At 37.3% G+C, this 18831-nt stretch overlaps 2 pseudogenes; one reads left to right on the forward strand and one right to left on the reverse strand.

Annotated features, from left to right (window-relative positions):
* The first annotated feature begins 11943 nt into the window (after window positions 1–11943).
* On the forward strand, window positions 11944–12871 carry LOC123583686 (annotated as a pseudogene).
* Window positions 12872–16788: 3917 nt separating this feature from the next.
* Window positions 16789–16946, reverse strand: LOC123584491 (annotated as a pseudogene).
* Between the last annotated feature and the right edge of the window lie 1885 nt (window positions 16947–18831).

Raw genomic sequence — 18831 nt, forward strand, 5'->3', positions numbered from 1 at the left:
AAGTGAATTTAGAATACTAGTCATAAAATTAATCGCTGGGCTTGAAAACAGTATCAAGGACAGCAGAGAATCTCTTGCTACAGAGATCAAGGGACAAAGGAAAACCCAGGAGGAGCTAAAAAATGCTATTAATGAGCTGCAAAATAAAATGGAGATGACCACAGCTCAGATTAAAGACGCAAGGAGAGAATAGGTGAACTAGAAGATAAAATTATGGAAAAAGAAGAAGCTGAGAAAAAGAGAGATAAAAAAAATCCAGGAGTATGAGGGGAAAATTAGAGAACTAAGTGATGCACTAAAGAGAAATAATCTATGCATAATTGGTTTTACAGAGGAGGAAGAGAGAGAGAAAGGTGCTGAAGGGGTACTTGAAGAAATAATAGCTGAGAACTTCCCTGATCTGGGGAAGGAAAAAGGCATTGAAATCCAAGAGACACAGAGAACTCCCTTCAGACCTAACTTGAATCGATCTTCTGCACGACATATCATAGTGAAACTGGCAAAGTACAAGGATAAAGAGAAAATTCTGAAAGCAGCTAGGGATAAACGTGCTCTAACATATAAAGGGAGGCCGATAAGACTCATGACAGATCTCTCTACTGAAACTTGGCAGGCCAGAAAGGAATGGCAGGAAATCTTCAATGTGATGAACACAAAAAATATGCAGCTGAGAATCCTCTATCCAGCAAATCTGTCATTTAGAATAGAAGGAGAGACAAAGGTCTTCGCAAACAAACAAAAACTGAAGGAATTCATCACCACTAAACCAGCCCTACAAGAGATCCTAAGGGGGATCCTGTGAGACAAAGTACCAGAGACATCGCTACAAGCATGAAACCTACAGACATCACAATGACTCTAAACCCATATCTTTCTATAATAACACTGAATGTAAATGGACTAAATGCACCAACCAAAAGACATAGGGTATCAGAATGGATAAAGAAACAAGACCCATCTATTTGCTGTCTAAAGAGACTCATTTTAGACCTAAGGACACCTTCAGATTGAAAGTGAGGGGATGGAGAACTATTTATCATGCTACTGGAAGTCAAAAGAGAGCTAGAGTAGCCATACTTATATCAGACAAACTAGACTTTAAATTAAAGGCTGTAACAAGAGATGAAGAAGGGCATATATAATAATTACAGGGTCTATCCATCAAGAAGAACTAACAATTATAAATGTCTATGTGCCGAATATGGGAGCCCCCAAATATATAAAACAATTACTCAGAAACATAAGCAACCTTATTGATAAGAATGTGGTAATTGCAGGGGACTTTAATACCCCACTCACAACAATGGATAGATCATCTAGACACATGGTCAGTAAAGAAACAAGGGCCCTGAGTGATACATTGGATCAGATGGACTTGACAGATATATTTAGAACTCTGCATCCCAAAGCAACAGAATATACTTTCTTCTCGAGTGCACAGGGAACATTCTCCAAGATGGATCGCATTCTCTGTCACAAAACAGCGCTTCATAAGTATATAAGAAATGAGATCATACCATGCACACTTTGAGACCACAATGCTATGAAGCTTGAAATCAACCACAGGAAAAAGTCTGGAAAACCTCCAAAAGCATGGAGGTTAAAGAACACCCTACCAAAGGATGAATGGGTCAACCAGGCAATTAGAGAAGAAATTTTAAAATATATGGAAACAAACGAAAATGAAAATACAGCAATCCAAATGCTTTGGGATGCAGCCAAGGAAGTCCTGAGGAAAATACATTGCAATCCAGGCCTATCTCAAGAAACAGGAAAAATCCCAAATACAAAATCTAACAGTACATCTAAAGGAAATAGAAGCAGAACAGCAAAGACACCCTAAACCCAGCAGAAGAAGAGAAATAATAAAGATCAGAACAGAAATAAACAACATAGAATCTAAAAAACTGTAGAGCAGATCAACAAAACCAAGAGTTGGTTTTTTGAAAAAATAAACAAAATTGATACACCTCTAGCCAGGCTTCTCAAAAAGAAAAGGGAGATGACCCAAATAGATAAAATCAAAATGAAAATCGAATTATTAGAACCAATCCCTCAGAAATACAAGCAATTATGAGGGAATACTATGAAAAATTATATGCCAACACACGGGACAACCTGGAAGAAATGGACAAATTCCTAAACACCCACACACTTCCAAAACTCAAACAGGAGGAAATAGAAAGCTTGAACAGACCCATAACCAGCGAAGAAATTGAATCAGTTATCAAAAATCTCCCAACAAATAAGAGTCCAGGACCAGATGGCTTCCCTGGGGAATTCTACCAAACATTTAAAGCAGAGATAATACCTATCCTTCTCAAGCTGTTCCAAAAAATAGAAAGGGAAGGAAAACTTCCAGACTCATTCTATGAAGCCAGTATTACTTATGATTCCTAAACCAGACAGAGACCTAGTAAAAAAGAGAACTACAGGCCAATATCCATAATGAATATGGATGCAAAAATTCTCAATAAGATACTAGCAAATCGAATTCAACAACTTATAAAAAGAATTATTCACCATGATCAAGTGGGATTCATTCCTGGGATGCAGGGCTGGTTCAACACCTGCAAATCAATCAACGTGATACATCACATTAGTAAAAGAAAAGATAAGGACCATATGATCCTACCAATCGATGCAGAAAAAGCATTTGACAAAATTCCACATCCTTTCTTAATAAAAACCCTCGAGAAAGTCGGGGTAGAAGGAACATACTTAAACATCATAAAAGCCATTTATGAAAAGCCCACAGCTAATATCATCCTCAATGGGGAAAAACTGAGAGCTTTCCCCCTGAGATCAGGAATACGACAGGGATGTCCACTCTCACCGCTGTTGTTTAACATAGTGTTGGATGCCAGCGTCAGCAATCAGACAACAAAAGGAAATCAAAGGCATCAAAATTGGCAAAGATGAAGTCAAGCTTTCACTTTTTGCAGATGACATGATATTATACATGGAAAACCCGATAGACCCCACCAAAAGTCTGCTAGAACTGATACATGAATTCAGCAAAGTTGCAGGATACAAAATCAATGTACAGAAATCAGTTGCATTCTTATACACTAACAATGAAGCAACAGAAAGACAAATAAAGAAACTGATCCCATTCACAATTGCACCAAGAAGCATAAAATATCTAGGAATAAATCTAACCAAAGATGTAAAAGGTGTATGCTGAAAACTATAGAGAGCTTATGAAGGAAATTGAAGAAGATATAAAGAAATGGAAAAACATTCCATGCTCATGGGCTGGAAGAATAAACATTGTCAAAATGTCAATACTACCCAAAGCTATCTACACATTCGACGCAATTCCAATAAAAATTGCACCAGCATTCTTCTCGAAGCTAGAACAAGCAATCCTAAAATTCATATGGAACCACCAAAGGCCCAAATAGCCAAAGTAATTTTGAAGAAGAAGACCAAAGCAGGAGGCATCACAATCCCAGACTTTCGCCTCTACCTCAAAGCTGTCATCATCAAGACAGCATGGTATTGGCACAAAAACAGACACATAGACCAATGGAAGAGAATAGAAACCCCAGAACTAGACCCACAAATGTATGGCCAACTAATCTTTGACAAAGCAGGAAAGAATATCCAATGGAAAAAAGTCTCTTTAACAAATGGTGCTGGGAGAACTAGACAGCAACATGCAGAAGAATGAAACTAGACCACTTTCTGACACCATTCACAAAAATAAACTCAAAATGGATAAAAGACCTGAATGTGAGACAGGAAACCATCAAAACCCTAGAGGAGAAAGCAGGAATAAACCTCTCTGACCTCAGCTGCAGCAATTTCTTACTCTACACATCCCCAAAGGCAAGGGAATTAAAAGCAAAAATGAACTATTGGGACCTCATGAAGATAAAAAGCTTCTGCACTGCAAAGGAAACAATCAACAAAACTAAAAAGCAACCAATGGAAAGGGAAAAGATATTTGCAAATGACATATCAGACAAAAGGCTAGTATCCAAAATGTATAAAGAGCTCACCAAACTCCACACCCAAAAAACAAATAATCCAGTGAAGAAATGGGCAGAAAACATGAATAGACACTTCTCTAAAGAAGACATCTGGATGGCCAACAGGCACATGAAAAGATGCTCAACATCGCTCCTAATCAGGGAAATACAAATCAAAACCACACTCAGATATCACCTCACGCCAGTCAGAGTGGCCAAAATAAACAAATCAGGAGACTATAGATGCTGGCGAGGATGTGGAGAAACGGGAACCCTCTTGCACTGTTGGTGGGAATGCAAACTGGTGCAGCCGCTCTGGAAAACGGTGTGCAGGTTCCTCAAAAAATTAAAAATAGACCTATCCTATGACCCAGCAGTAGCACTGCTAGGAATTTACCCAAGGGATACAGGAGTACTGATGCATAGGGCCACTTGTACCCCAATGTTTATAGCAGCACTCTCAACAATAGCCAAATTGTGGAAAGAGCCTAAATGTCCATCAACTGATGAATGGATAAAGAAATTGTGGTTTATAGACACAATGGAGTACTACGTGGCAATGAGAAAGAATGAAATATGGTCCTTTGTAGCAACATGGATGGAACTGGAGAGTGTGATGCTAAGTGAAATAAGCCATACAGAGAAAGACAGATACCATATGTTTTCACTCTTATGTGGATCCTGAGAAACTTAACAGGAACCCATGGGGGAAGGGAAGGGAAAAAAAAAAAGAGGTTAGAGTGGGAGAGAGCCAAAGCATAAGAGACTCTTAAAAACTGAGAACAAACTGAGGGTTGATGGGGAGGTGGGAGGGAGAGAAGGGTAGGTGATGGGCATTGAAGAGGGCATCTTTTGGGATGAGCACTGGGTGTTGTATGGAAACCAATTTGACAATAAATTTCATGTATTAAAAAAAATGATGTTGATTTGTCTTAAGCCACCACAGTCAGGGAGTAACCTTATCTGATACTTTATGAAATAATTAGGCTTAACAGGGAACACTATAGCATAGCAGTCAACATTGGTTCTCTGGGCTAAATTTTTCTTTCTCTGTAATAATAGAAAATGCTTACTCTGTATTAAAAATTCTTCAGGCTTTGCACATAAACATAACTGCTTTACCTATAAACTCGTGTAACCTTCATATCAACCGTACAAAATAAATATTATTACCACTTTAAAGATGAAGAAAGTGAGGCACTGAAAACAAATTTATTCAAAATTACAGGCTTCCTGAGGACAGTTCACAGTAATCATTCTTAAGACCAAGTGCCCTGGGGCGCCTGGGTGACTCAGTCAGTTAAGCATCCGACTTCTGCTCAGGTCATGATCTCACAGCTCATGAGTTTGAGCCCTGAGTAGGGCTCTGCATGGAAAGCCAGAGCCTGGAGCCTGCTTCGGAATCTGTATCTCCCTCTCTCTCTCTCTCTGCCCCTCCCTGCTTATGCGCACTCTCTCTCTCTCTCTCTCTCTCTCTCTCTCTCTCTCTCTCTCTCTCAAGTAAATGAACATTAAAAACAAATTTAAAAAAAAAGACCAGGTCTTCTGAGGAGAGAAGTGCCAACTGTAAGGAACAACTACTCTAAAGCTGTCTCCTTCTCAACTACAACTTGATTCCCCAAGAAGAAGAAAAAGACAGAATTCACACTCTGCTTAGAATTATTCTTTCAGCTAGCAATGATAAAGTGAGCTACACTGCATCTTCATATTGCTGCACTACTGCCTCTCCCCTCTTCCTCTCTGGATAACACTTTTTAGAAGAATATGATACAGAAGGCAGTGAAAGTAGACTTGGAATCAAAATTATTTTATTCTTCCCCCTGTTGCAGGCAGGAAAGTCGTATAGTCACTATTCAAATCTGAAAAGAAATATGAACTAGAACACCTATCCAACCATTTATTTCTGATTTTGTAGATCAGTATTGTTATTGTTCCATATATGACATCTCATTCTGTTTGCTCAAGGAAGAAGAAACATCCAAAGAAATGATAGCCAAAATTTTTCAAAAATTAGTAGCAGTCACCAAATTACAGATCCAAGAATCTTAAAGAATAAAATGCATAAGAAAAACCTACGCATGTAAACCCAGATATATAATATTTAAACTGCTACAAAGCAATAGGCAAGTATCTCAACAAAACACTAATAGATGTACTTCAACAGCACTTTAAAAGCATCATACACCATGATCAAGTGGGATTTATCCTTGGCATGCAAGGACAGTTCAACATACACAAATTAATACATGTATATAAAAATTTATATATAATATATTTATAATATATGATATATAATAGAATATATGATATATATTATATAATAAATACACATTTAGATATATATTATATATCTAATATAATAGATATATACATTTAGAATATGTGTTACATATATGATATAATATTATTGACACATAAAAAAAAGAAATATCTTGCAAAGGACATTTGCAAAAACATGCTTGAATGTTGAAGGAATTATGCCAAGAGAAATAAGCCAGACAGAAAATGACAAATACGGTATGTTCTCACTTACATGTGAAATCTAAAAAGACTGAACTCATAGAAATAGAAAACAGATTGGTGGTTACCAGAGGTAAGGGGTGGAAGGTGGAGGAAATGGGTGAAGGTGGTCAAAATGTACAAGATTTCAAGTTATAAGATAAATAAGTTCTGGGGATATAAATTACAGCATGGTGACAATAGTTAACAATATATTAGAATTGCGTATTTAAAAAGTTACTGAGAGAGTCAATCTTAAAAGTTCTCAAAACAAGAAAAAAATTTTTGTAGCTATGTGAAGTCATGGATGTAAATTAAACTTAACAGTAATCATTTTCCTATATATACATATATCAAATCCTCATGTTTTACAACTTAAATTTATACATTGTTATATGTTAATTATATTTCAATAAAACTGGAAAAAATAAAATAAGGGAATATTTCACAAGTATCTTTCCTTACCAGGAGGGAGAACTTCACTATGTATGGGAGTATATACATTGTATGTGTGCATGTGTGTGTGTATATTTTTACATATTTTTAACAGATCAAGAGTGCTCCTCAACTCCCTTGAGTTAAATTCTATAATTTAGTACTTCAGTTCAAGTATCTGGCATGGAACCATCCACCTGATGAAAGAGATAAATTCTTTCTTCCAAATCATAATTTTGGCAGACCTTAGTGTCAAGAAAATTCTCTTTGTACATTCAAGCACTAAAAGCTTTCATTGAATAAGTCACTCAAAACCCTAGCTAGTGTGCGTCCTAGGGTATCAATTTTCAGGACTAAAAAAGTGCTGTTACCACATAAGAAACAAAAGCATTTCTACCTTACAGAAACAATGCTGAGAAAATGAGGAAACTTCAAGTCATAACTCCTCATAAAACTCTTTGCTCATTGATGCTGTACACCCAATAATAAATTATTTTTTTTTATTTTTTTTTTTTTAAACGTTTATTTATTTTTGGGACAGAGAGAGACAGACCATGAATGGGGGAGGGGCAGAGAGAGAGGGAGACACAGAATCGGAAGCAGGCTCCAGGCTCCGAGCCAACAGCCCAGAGCCTGACGCGGGGCTCGAACTCATGAACCGCGAGATCATGACCTGAGCTGAAGTCGGACGCCCAACCGACTGAGCCACCCAGGGGCCCCCAATAATAAATTATTAACAAGAATGCAGTCCCATTAAAGATGGCTCTAAACCAATAACAGAGGAAAAACATTATTAAATATCATATCTAACTGCACACATACCCATGTGCGCAGGCACACATAGACATAAAAGTAATAACACAAAATGGTCCAAAAGTTTGAGTCACCACTCTCAGCAACAACTCACTTGAAAGGAGAAAGAAAATTTCAACAATCATGTCAACTTTTAGGGACATCTGCTAAAACAGTCTAAAACAACCTAAAGGACTAAATGAGGGGTTATCTTCTAGAACTTTGGCATTTCACCGTATACCCCATGTTTCTTGCTTCTGGGACTTGTTCACTATGAAATGGAATTTATTTATCAGGGTCATACTAGAAGCACAGAGTGAATCTGGGAGAGAAAACCTGTTAGCAAAAAAAAAAAAAGGAATAACCCCTTTCAAGCCATTGAGCAGGTCAACAGGAATGAAAATGAGAAATCTGATGACATGACTCTGATACTGACAGATAAGAGAATCTAAAACTTGCAGCAGACTCAAAAAATGAATAAAATGTAAAGTAACAAGAGAATAAATAATCTCATGTCACAGCTAAGCTGGGGTTGCTGTAGTGATTGCACCACCATAAGAGTAATCTGTCTATTGAACAAAATAAACAATGACTCTAAGAATAGCATGAGAGTTTCTGATCACCACTGGAGAAACTGGATCCCAAAGGCCAATCACTGGACTCCTTAGGGAAGAGAACATTAGGGATATAACTGACAGTTTTCTCTCATGAATTCTCACTTTTGGTCCCAGGAGACTATATCCCTTAGGAGGAATCAGATACAGATTTCAGAGAAACATAAATAAGTCTCTCTTGTGTAGCATATATGCCAATTTTTCTCCAAATGAATGTCCTGTGCCCAGCAATGTAAACACCTTCTCTGGGCTGCTGGCTGCCAAGGATGCCACATCCTCCATCGTGCCTGCCTCTTGCTGCAGTGCAAACAGAAGATTTCAGGTCAGACCTGCCAGTTCTATGAGGAGGTAGGTTTGGAAGAGATACAAGTTTAGGAGAGTTCTTAGGTGTGTCTTCTAGCTCTGCCTTCTTTTATGTGGTTGTAGAAACAATAGCACCTCAAGTTACATGAAGAATGTAAGGACATTCATCTTTGCAACTAAGAGGGCTGGGAATCAAGGAAGTGAGAGAGATGAGGATGAGGAAGTATGGAAAGTCCATCCTTAGTAACCAGGAGGTATATTCAGTCAGAACCAGCTCTTTGGGGGAAACAGCATGTTAGGGAAGTGACATCTGGAAATGATTGGCAAAGTGGTGATGAGTAGCAGGGCAGAAAAAACTTCAGCTCTCTCTTATTTTAGCCGTGTTCGGCTCTGCCACAGGGCAGATGATCAGCCATTTCGAGGAGAGAGAACACGACTGAGCACATCCACTTGGTGGCTTCATTCCCACATGGCTTACAAAGTCATTGCAATCCTCATAGACATTAATCACCAAATATTGCCTCCTTTTACACCTCTTTCCTCATGGATTCTTTGACTTCTGGGTTACACTAAATTCCTGCTACAGAGGAATTACTCACAGCTTGATTTTGCCAAACATGATCCAGTCACAGGCCAAAGAGGAGCCTTACAGTGAAGTGTGATGTGGAAAATTCTGACTTTCCCTGATACCTTGTGTCACTAATTACAATCATCAAGATCACCCTTAAAGTTATGACATTATGCAATCTAGAAAGTAATGCATTTTATAACTTATACATAATAAATATTCTTAGCTAGAATACTTTTATTAGGAGCATCTGGGTCTGTATTGTGCATTTACATTTTTTTTAATAAATATCATCACTCAGTTGTGTCACTTGGGTCATTTAGGTCCAAACTATGACTGTCCCTCACTAATGGAGGGGATCCTAACATAAATTAATAAATTAAAAGCAAACTAACAACAGAATTGTAGGCAATTTCACGGCTTTGTTTTGCTTTTCTCACCACAGAAATCACACCGCATCTAAGTCTAACTCAGAGAAGGAAGTTTTCACAATGATTCTCCCTTAACTTCCCTAAATATCTAGAACTGGGTGGGGGCAACAGAGGAGTGAGGAAGTAGGAGGGGAATCCTTGTCTAGAGGGACAGTGTATGGCTCCCACACCACTGTTCCTGGTTTCCAGAGGCCTTTGCTTGGGAGTATCTGACATTTGTGAGCCTCTGTATCTATCCATAACCCAGAAGAATAGAGGCCTTACTAAGTATCATGACACTTCAGGCAAAACCCTCAAAAATCCTTAATATGCCAATACATTGCTTACTTTTTCTGTATTTTTCTAGTTTTTAAATTTTTTTAAATATTTATTTTTTGACACAGAGAGAGAGAGAGAGAAAGAGAGAGAGAGAGAGAGAGAGAGAGAGACAGAGAGACAGAGAGAAACAGAGCCTGAGTGGCACAGGGGCAGAGAGAGAGGAAGACACAGAATGTGAAGCAGGCTCCAGGCTCCGAGCTGTCAGCACAGAGTCCAACATGGGGCTTGAACTCACGTACTGTGAGATCATGACCTGAACCAAAGTTGGACGCTCAACTGACCGAGACACCCAGACACCCCTATATTTTTCTAGTTTTAACCTAGGCTGAGATTTTACACATTATTTTTTTTTGTTTTAAGTTTTTATTTAAATTGTAATTAGTTAACATATAGTGTAATATTAGTTTCAGAAGTAGAATTTACTGACTCATCATCTACATGTAACATCCAAGTGTCCTCCTTAATACCCATCACACATTTAGCCCATCCACTGCCCACTTCCCCTCCAGCAATCCTGTTTGTTTTCTAGAGTTTTTTTTTTAATTTAATTTAATGTAATTATCTTTTATTTAAATTAATATACAGTGCAATATTAGTTTTAGGAGTAGAAATCAGTGAATCATCACTTACATACAACACCCAGTGCTCATCACAAGTGTCCTCCTAGGTACCCATCACCCATCAGTCCATCTCCCACCCATCTCCCTCCATCAACCCATAGTTTGTTCTCTGTCATTAAGAGTCTCTTGTAGTTTGTTTCCCTCTCTACTCTTTTTACTCCCCCTCCCATATGTTCAACTGTTTTGTTGCTTAAATTCCACATGAGTGAAATCGTACAGCATTTGCCTTTCTCTGATTGACTTATTTTGCTTAGTATAATACATTCTAGTTCCATCCACGCCATTGTAAATGGCAAGATTTCATTCTTTTTGATGACTGAGTAATATATATATATATTAATATATATTAATTAATTAATTAATATATATTAATATATAATATATATAATATATATATATATATATATATATATATATATATATATATATATCTCACATCTTCTTTATCCATTCATTAGGCAATGGACATTTGGGCTCTCTCCATAGTTTGGTATTGTTGCTAATGCTACTATAAACATTGGGGGGCATGTACCCCTTTGAATCTGTATTTTTGTATTTTGGGAGTAGACACCTAATAGTGCAATTGCTGAATCATAAGGTTGTTCTATTTTTAGTTTCCTGAGGAACCTCCATACTATTCTCCAGAGTGGCTGCACCAGTTTGCATGCCCACCAACAGTGCAAGAGGGTTCTCCTGTCTGAAACTTCACCAACACCTATTGTTTCTTGTTACACAAGTGTTTTAATTCAGTAGGTAAAATACGGAACCAAATCGGAAGCCATCATTAGATATCTGGACTTTCAAATTTTTATTGAGCTAACAAACAATGATGAACCCTGAAGAATGGATAGTCGTTTGACATTTTTTGTGTCAGCTATTAGACCACCTTAGGATGTCAACACGTACGGTTCCAACACTGATCCAGAATAACACTGAAATGTATAAATGTTTCTGCACCTTGTTACCTTTCTCCCTCTTCTGATGCCTAACTTTTTTTATCTCTGATTCCAAAGATTTAAGTAATTGAAATTCTGTGTCCAATATTAAAGGTCTATATATCTTAATCTATAGATACAAATACATGATTTTCATACTTACCTACTTTTGTTAGTACTGTCATTAACATTCTTCAAGCTGCTTATCACATAGGATCTTTTCTTTTACCATGAGAAAATTCTGAAAGAGAAATGACAGAATACAAAGATTCAAAGTCTGATCATACCAGCACTCTGAAAGGTTCATAGTCTTTAGCAGTATAGTTATATTATTTATTTAATGGAATTACAAAATCTGAAGGAGTTTGGGATCTCTACAAAGGAAATATTCCTGAGGATTAAGGTCATCTTTGTCATTGACACTTCTTCCTCTCTACCCCTTTAGGAAGCCATGAATATGTCAGGAGTCAGCACAGTGGCCAAATTCATACTACTGAGTTTTCCGTGCTCCAGAGAGATTCAGGTCCTCCTTTTCGTGTTGTTCTTTGTGTCCTACATCCGGACACTGATGGGGAACGGGGCCATTGTCTGTGCAGTGAAGCTGGATCACAGGCTTCACACCCCATGTACATTCTGCTGGCCAACTTCTCATTCCTGGAGATCTGTTACATCAACACCACTGTTCCCAATATGTTAAAGAACTTCCTATCTGAGACCAAAACCATCTCTTTCACTGCTTGCTTCTTCCAGTTCTATTTCTTCTTCTCCATGGGCATTACTGAGACTTTCTTACTGCCCCTCATGGCTTTTGATCAGTACTTGGCCATCTGTCGGCCTCTCCATTATCCTAACATCATGAGTAGCCACTTCTGCATGAACCTGGTGGCCCTCTGCTGGGTCACAGCCTTCCTCTGCTATCCAGTCCCTATCTATTTTATCACACAACTCCCCTTTTGTGGTCCCAATACCATTGACCACTTTGTCTGTGACCCTGGTCCTCTTCTGGCCCTGTCCTGCATCCCTGCCCCTGGAATTAGCTTTCCTGTTCTATATTGAGCTCTCTTATTGTCTTCATCAGCTTCTTCTTCATCCTTGGGTCCTACACCCTGGTTCTCAGAGCAGTGTTGCGTGTCCCTTCAGCAGCTGGCCGACGTAAGGCCTTCTCCACCTGTGGTTCCCACCTGACTGTGGTGTCTCTCTTCTATGGATCCATCATGGTCATGTACATCAGCCCAACCTCTGAAAATGCAGCTGGGATACAGAAGATTGTAACCTTGTTCTACTCATCAGTGACCCCACTTATTAACCCACTGATCTACAGTCTCCGGAACAATGACGTGAAGGCTGCCTTCAGAAAAATTCATATGCACAAAAATTAGTCAAAGAGAATGAGAACTCATGAGTAGGTCAAAATCAGAATTAATTCTTTTTCTCCACTACCATTCCCACTTAAGAAGTAGGTCTTTATTCATTTGCAGACTCAAACACAGACTCAAATTCATCTATTTCTGTCTAGTTACATAATGGACAATAGTATGCTCAATTAAATCATACCTTGCGCTCAAATCAGGATTTCATACATGGTTAATTAGACTTAAATGACCTGAATTTCTGGACTTTAGATTCTTCTTTTATTCCTTCCTCCAATAATTGCTTGCCCATTTTAGTCCCTGGACTCCTCCCTTTTTTGACTTCTATTAAGTGCATCCATTCTTGCACTTGGTTTTGCTTGTTTAAACATCTCTGCTCTACTCCTTAGAAGACTATTCACACCCTTTTAGCTCACTAAATTCAAGGGAAACTAGTGCCAACCAAATCATAATTGAGCCAAAATTTTTATTTAATTGACATCCAAACGACTAATAATAATTAAAAGCACTGTCTCCTTAACTTGTCTGCTTCATAATTATTTAGGGAGCTTTTTAAAAGAACAGATTCCCAGTACTTTCTCCATATCTAAATCAGAATCTTGAATTGGACTCCTGGAAATCCTTATTTTAATATTACTCAGGTGGTTCTGGTACACCTAGACCAGCACAATCCACAAACTGATCTGAAAGCGCCACTATTTTAAATAAATATGTGACAGAGAGAAATACAAACCCCACATTAGCTGAGAAAAGTGAAAGGAGTTACAGTGAACACTATAGGTGAGTCAAACATTCATGAAAGTAGTAGAAGTTTATTTTCCTGCATCGATTTTGAAATCCTCCATTTATAAATTAAGGACTAGATTACATTCTTCTTACCTATGCAAAATTATTAAAAACACCTGGAAACAGGTTTACATTTTTAAAGAAGACCATAATATAGTGGCATTACAGTTTGGGTTAGTTTTGTGTGAGGGAAGGGTGAATTGACACAGAGACCTAAAGAGGTAAAAGCAAAGAGCAAAAACCAGTGATTCATGATTCCCAGAGACTGAGATATAAACAGATGCAGAGAAATTTGACAACCACTCCTTGTTATTTGGCCCAACTATTTGGTCAAAAATAAAGTGCTCAGTTTACTTGGTGCATTTCACTAATTCATTCCATAAACATTTATTTACTCTGTGATGTGCCCTGAATTACATCAGTGTGGAAGATAAATTCCCTGCCTTTGTGAAATTTACATTCTAGTGAGGGAGATGGATAATAATCAGCTAAACACATAAATCTATAATTCCAGTTAGTCAATTCCAAAAGAAAGGAGAAAAGAAAATTTGTAACTATGTGTGATGACAGATGTTAACTAAATTTATTGTAGTGGTAACTTTATAATTACACAGGTACTGAAACATTACATTGCATCCCTGAAACTAACATAATGTTATATATATCAACTATATCGCAATAAAAGATGAATATATGAATATAGAAAAGTTTTGGGTAGGATAGTGGGTAATTTAGATGACATGGCTCGAGAGTGCCTTTGTTAGGAGGTGATATTTCAAAGTCATAAAATATGCTATGCAAAGTTCTAGGGGAACCAAATCCCATGTAAGTATAGGTTAAAGTTTGTGGTTTTCAAAGAATATTAAATAATTTATTTGGCTACCCAAAATGAAAATGGTATAGGAGGCTAGAGAGATAGGCAAGATCAGATCATCTAGAACCTTCTAAAACACAATAAATAGTGTTTTATCTGAACTCCTGGGAAAGCCTGCTTAATACCATAGAGGAAGGCTTAATAAAAATTCCATCTTAATAAAATCCTTTCCACTTCAGAAGCTCTTCTTATCTTGGAACTATTTATTTAGTTACATGTTTATTTATATGTGCCTTTGTTATACTATATTCCACCTTGTTACATTAAGGATCTGATGTACTGAAAGAAAAGTGCAATAAAAGAAAAAATAAGAGAAATATCAACTTAGAAAGAAAAAAATAGAATGACAATTTTTGGATAAGATTTTATGTTTGTATTAAAGCAAGCCACTAAATATGTTATGAGCTCTCTTTAAAACAAAGTGAAGGGGGCGCCTGGGTGGCGCAGTCGGTTGAGCGTCCGACTTCAGCCAGGTCACGATCTCGCGGTCCGTGAGTTCGAGCCCCGCGTCAGGCTCTGGGCTGATGGCTCAGAGCCTGGAGCCTGTTTCTGATTCTGTGTCTCCCTCTCTCTGCCCCTCCCCCGTTCATGCTCTGTCTCTCTCTGTCCCAAAAATAAATAAACGTTGAAAAAAAAATTTTTTTTAAATAAATAAATAAATAAATAAACAAAGTGAAGAATGGGGAAACATTATTTGCTGTATGATTTTTATTAACTCTGAGAAGAAAACACGTGGGCTCAGGGAAAGCTAAATTAATGGCTCTTAATGCTGTAACAATTTCTTTCATGGGGATTCATACTAAGGAAACTAAGAAATACAGTGAATATTGAGCCTCCAAAGTATCTGATATAGATGATGATAGATAGACAGACACAGATATACATAGATATAATCTGGTTCTATATAGCTGCTTCTCATAACATTTCTCAGTAAGATTCAAAGGTATTATATAGAACAAAAGCAATTCTTCCCAGATCTAAGAATTTTGATACAAATATTAGCTTTCTGATGTTCTGCCTTACTCCAGAAGTCTGGCCCAGAATACACTAAGAATAAAATTTAGAGCTAACTGCATGTTCACCCAAGTCAAAGATTAATAACCCCTTATTTGGATACCAAAGTTCTCTTCTATAATGTAGAAGTTGACTTAGGAGAAGTATTCATAAGAATGGAAGGAACTGTTACTATCACAATATATGCCCTACGAAGTTTATTAAATTCTTTCTGCACTGGAAGTAATTCACCTGTACAGAGTTGTCACACCTGCCATCCAAAGAAAAGTGAGGAGTTGAAGGAAAGGGTGACTGAGAACTGAAAAAGAAACGGGAAGTTTGGGAAAGAGTTAGTCCTGGCATGACTGAAATGCAGGGGAGGGGGTTATTCATGGGAAGTAGTACCTGAATTCAGTAAACTATATTATTCAAAAAAACTTTTAAGTAAATGTTTTAATTATCTTGAAATAAGATACTTGTATTCTGAAGACATGCTTTTTTCTTTGATTTTGTTCTCTTTTTTTTACTCAGAAATTTTCCTCTTAAATGTATAAAATAATATGCTGGCTGAAATAAGGAGAGAGGGAATTTTATTTCTATAACTTGATCTTAATACGATAGTGAGTGGAATTTGTAGGACACTGGAGAGCAGATTTTGAGGTGAGTGGCAGTGAGAGCAAAATGCCTTCAGGATCCTGGCAGCAGAAAGAGAGAAATTAAAACAGTATATGGATATTCAGCAGCCATGAGGACCAATTACTTCCCACTTGTGGTTTTCTCTTACACAGTTTGATGGGAACAAGTCACCCTCTAGAGCAGAGAGTAGCCTCTACCAGTGAACAGAAATCTGTGAGATGGAGAGTCACCTTGGCAAACAACTAACTTCAGATCACATGCCATAGGCTACTAAAGGCTGCATTGATGAAGCTTATAGATTCATTCCCTGTGTTTTTCTAAGGAAATACTCATATTCCATTTGCATCACTAGTGTATGCTGCCATGAAAACACCAGATGCGGAGAAACAGTTTTTATTTTGTCAGGCCCTTTGTAGGGCTTAATTATTGATGATGTTTACATGATAATTCCTTAAAAAAGGAAACATTAGTATAGCAAACTCTCAACTAACAAATGGAATGTAAGTTAAGGGCAAAACTTTTCTCAGAACCAGGTTGCTTGAAATTTGGCATTCGTTTTCCCATTTAAACCCTGTTAGATGATGTAAATGCCCAAGTTGGCACATAAGAATCTAAGTTATACGTAATATACCTGCACATATTAAAATACATTCTAACCAACATCGCTTCTTGATAAAAGTTCTTAGCGAACTGCGATTCACCAAAAACATCTTTGATCTATGAAAAGCTTTCAATTAGCAATAATCACACTTCAGATAAGCCTCATTGGCTACGATACTGCCACTGTGGCAGAGTTTGAAACATTTTTGATCTGTAAAGAACATTTCAAAAACTTACATCTGGCATGAATACTTGATGGTGAAAGTGAATGCTTTCCCTCTAAAATCAGAAACAAAACAAGAATTCTGCTCTTACATTGGATATTCTTTCTTGCTTTGTCAAAAATGAGTTAACCATAGAGTTGTGGGTCCGTTTCTGGGTTTTATATTCTGTTCCATTCATCTGTCTGTTTTTGTGCAGGTACCATATTGCCTTGATGACTACAGCTTTGTAATATAGGTTGAAATCCAGAATTATGATGCCTCAAATTTTGTTTTTCTTTTTCAGGATTGCTTTGGCTATTCGGGGGCTTTTGTGGTTCCATACAAATTTTAACACTGATCTAGCCCTGTGAAGAATGCTGATGGTATTTTGATAGGGATTGCATTAAATGTGTAGATTACTTTTGGTAATAAAGGCATTTTAACAATGTTTATTCTTCCATCCATGAGCATGAAATGTTTTTCCATTTCTTTGTGTTTCTTCAATTTTTTTCATAAGTTTTCAGGGTACAGATATTTTACCTCTTTAGCTGGATTTTCTCCTAGGTAACTTATTGTTTTTGGTGCAATTGTAAATGCAATTGATTCCTTGGTTTTTCTGCTGCTTTGTTATTGGTGTATAGAAATGCAACAGATTTCCACAAGTTGATTTTGTATCCTGCAACTTTGCTGAATTTATGTATTAGTTCCAGCAATTTTGGGGTGGAGTCTTTTGAGTTTTCTACATAGAGGATCATATCGTCTGCAAATAGCAAATGTGTGACTTCTTCCTTACCACTTTGTATTCCCTTTATTTCTTTTTGTTGTCTGATAAGGCTAAGACTTCCAATACTATATTGAACAGTAATGGTGAGAGTGGGCATCCTTGTCTTGTTCCTGACTTTTGGGGAAAGGCTCTCACTTTTTCTCCATTGAGGATGATATTAACTATGGGTCTTTTGTATATGGCATTTATGATGCCAAGGTATATTCCATTCATTATTTTATTGATAGTTTTTTATCAAGAATGGATGTTGTATCTTGTCAATACTTCTACATCTATTGACAGGATCATGTGGTTCTTATCTTTTCTTTTATTAATGTGGTGTATCACATTGATTGACTTGTGAATATTGAACCAGCCCTACTGCCCAGGAATAAATCCCACTTGATCATGGTGAATATTCTTTTAATGTAGTATTGAATTTGATTTGCTAGTATCTTGCTGAGAATTTTTGCATCCATGTTTATCAGGGATATTGGCCTGTAATTCTCCTTTTTAGTGGGGTCCTTGACTTTGGAATCAAAGTAATGCTGGCATCATAGGATGGGTTTGGAAGCTTTCCTTCCATTTCTATTTTTAGAACAGTTTGAAAAGAATAGGTATTAACTCTTCTTACTAGACATGTTGCCAAATGCAAGGGAAATGAGAGCAAATATGAACTACAGGGACTTCATCAAGATAAAAAACTTCTGAGGGTGACTTGGTGGCTCAGTCAGTCAAGCATCGACTTCAGCTCAGGTCAGGATCTTATAGTTTGTGGGTTAGAGTCCCATATCAGGCTCTGTGCTGACAGCTCATGGCCTGGAGCCTGCTTTGGATTCTGTGTCTCCTTCTCTCTCTGCCCTTCTCAACTCGGGCTCTGTCTCTGTCTCCCAAAAATAAGTAAACTTTTAAAAAATTACAAAAAAAAAAAGACTTCTGCCCAGCAAGGGAAACCAACAACAAAACTAAAAGGCAACCTACGGAATGGGAGAAGATACTGCAAACAACATACCTGATAAAGGGTTAGTATCAAAACTTTATAAAGAACTTATCAAACTCAATATCCAAAAAAACAATCCAGTTAAGAAATAGGCAGAAGATATGAATAACAATA

This window comes from Leopardus geoffroyi, chromosome B3 (genome assembly GCF_018350155.1).
Source record: "Leopardus geoffroyi isolate Oge1 chromosome B3, O.geoffroyi_Oge1_pat1.0, whole genome shotgun sequence".
NCBI classification, from domain to species: Eukaryota; Metazoa; Chordata; class Mammalia; order Carnivora; family Felidae; genus Leopardus; species Leopardus geoffroyi.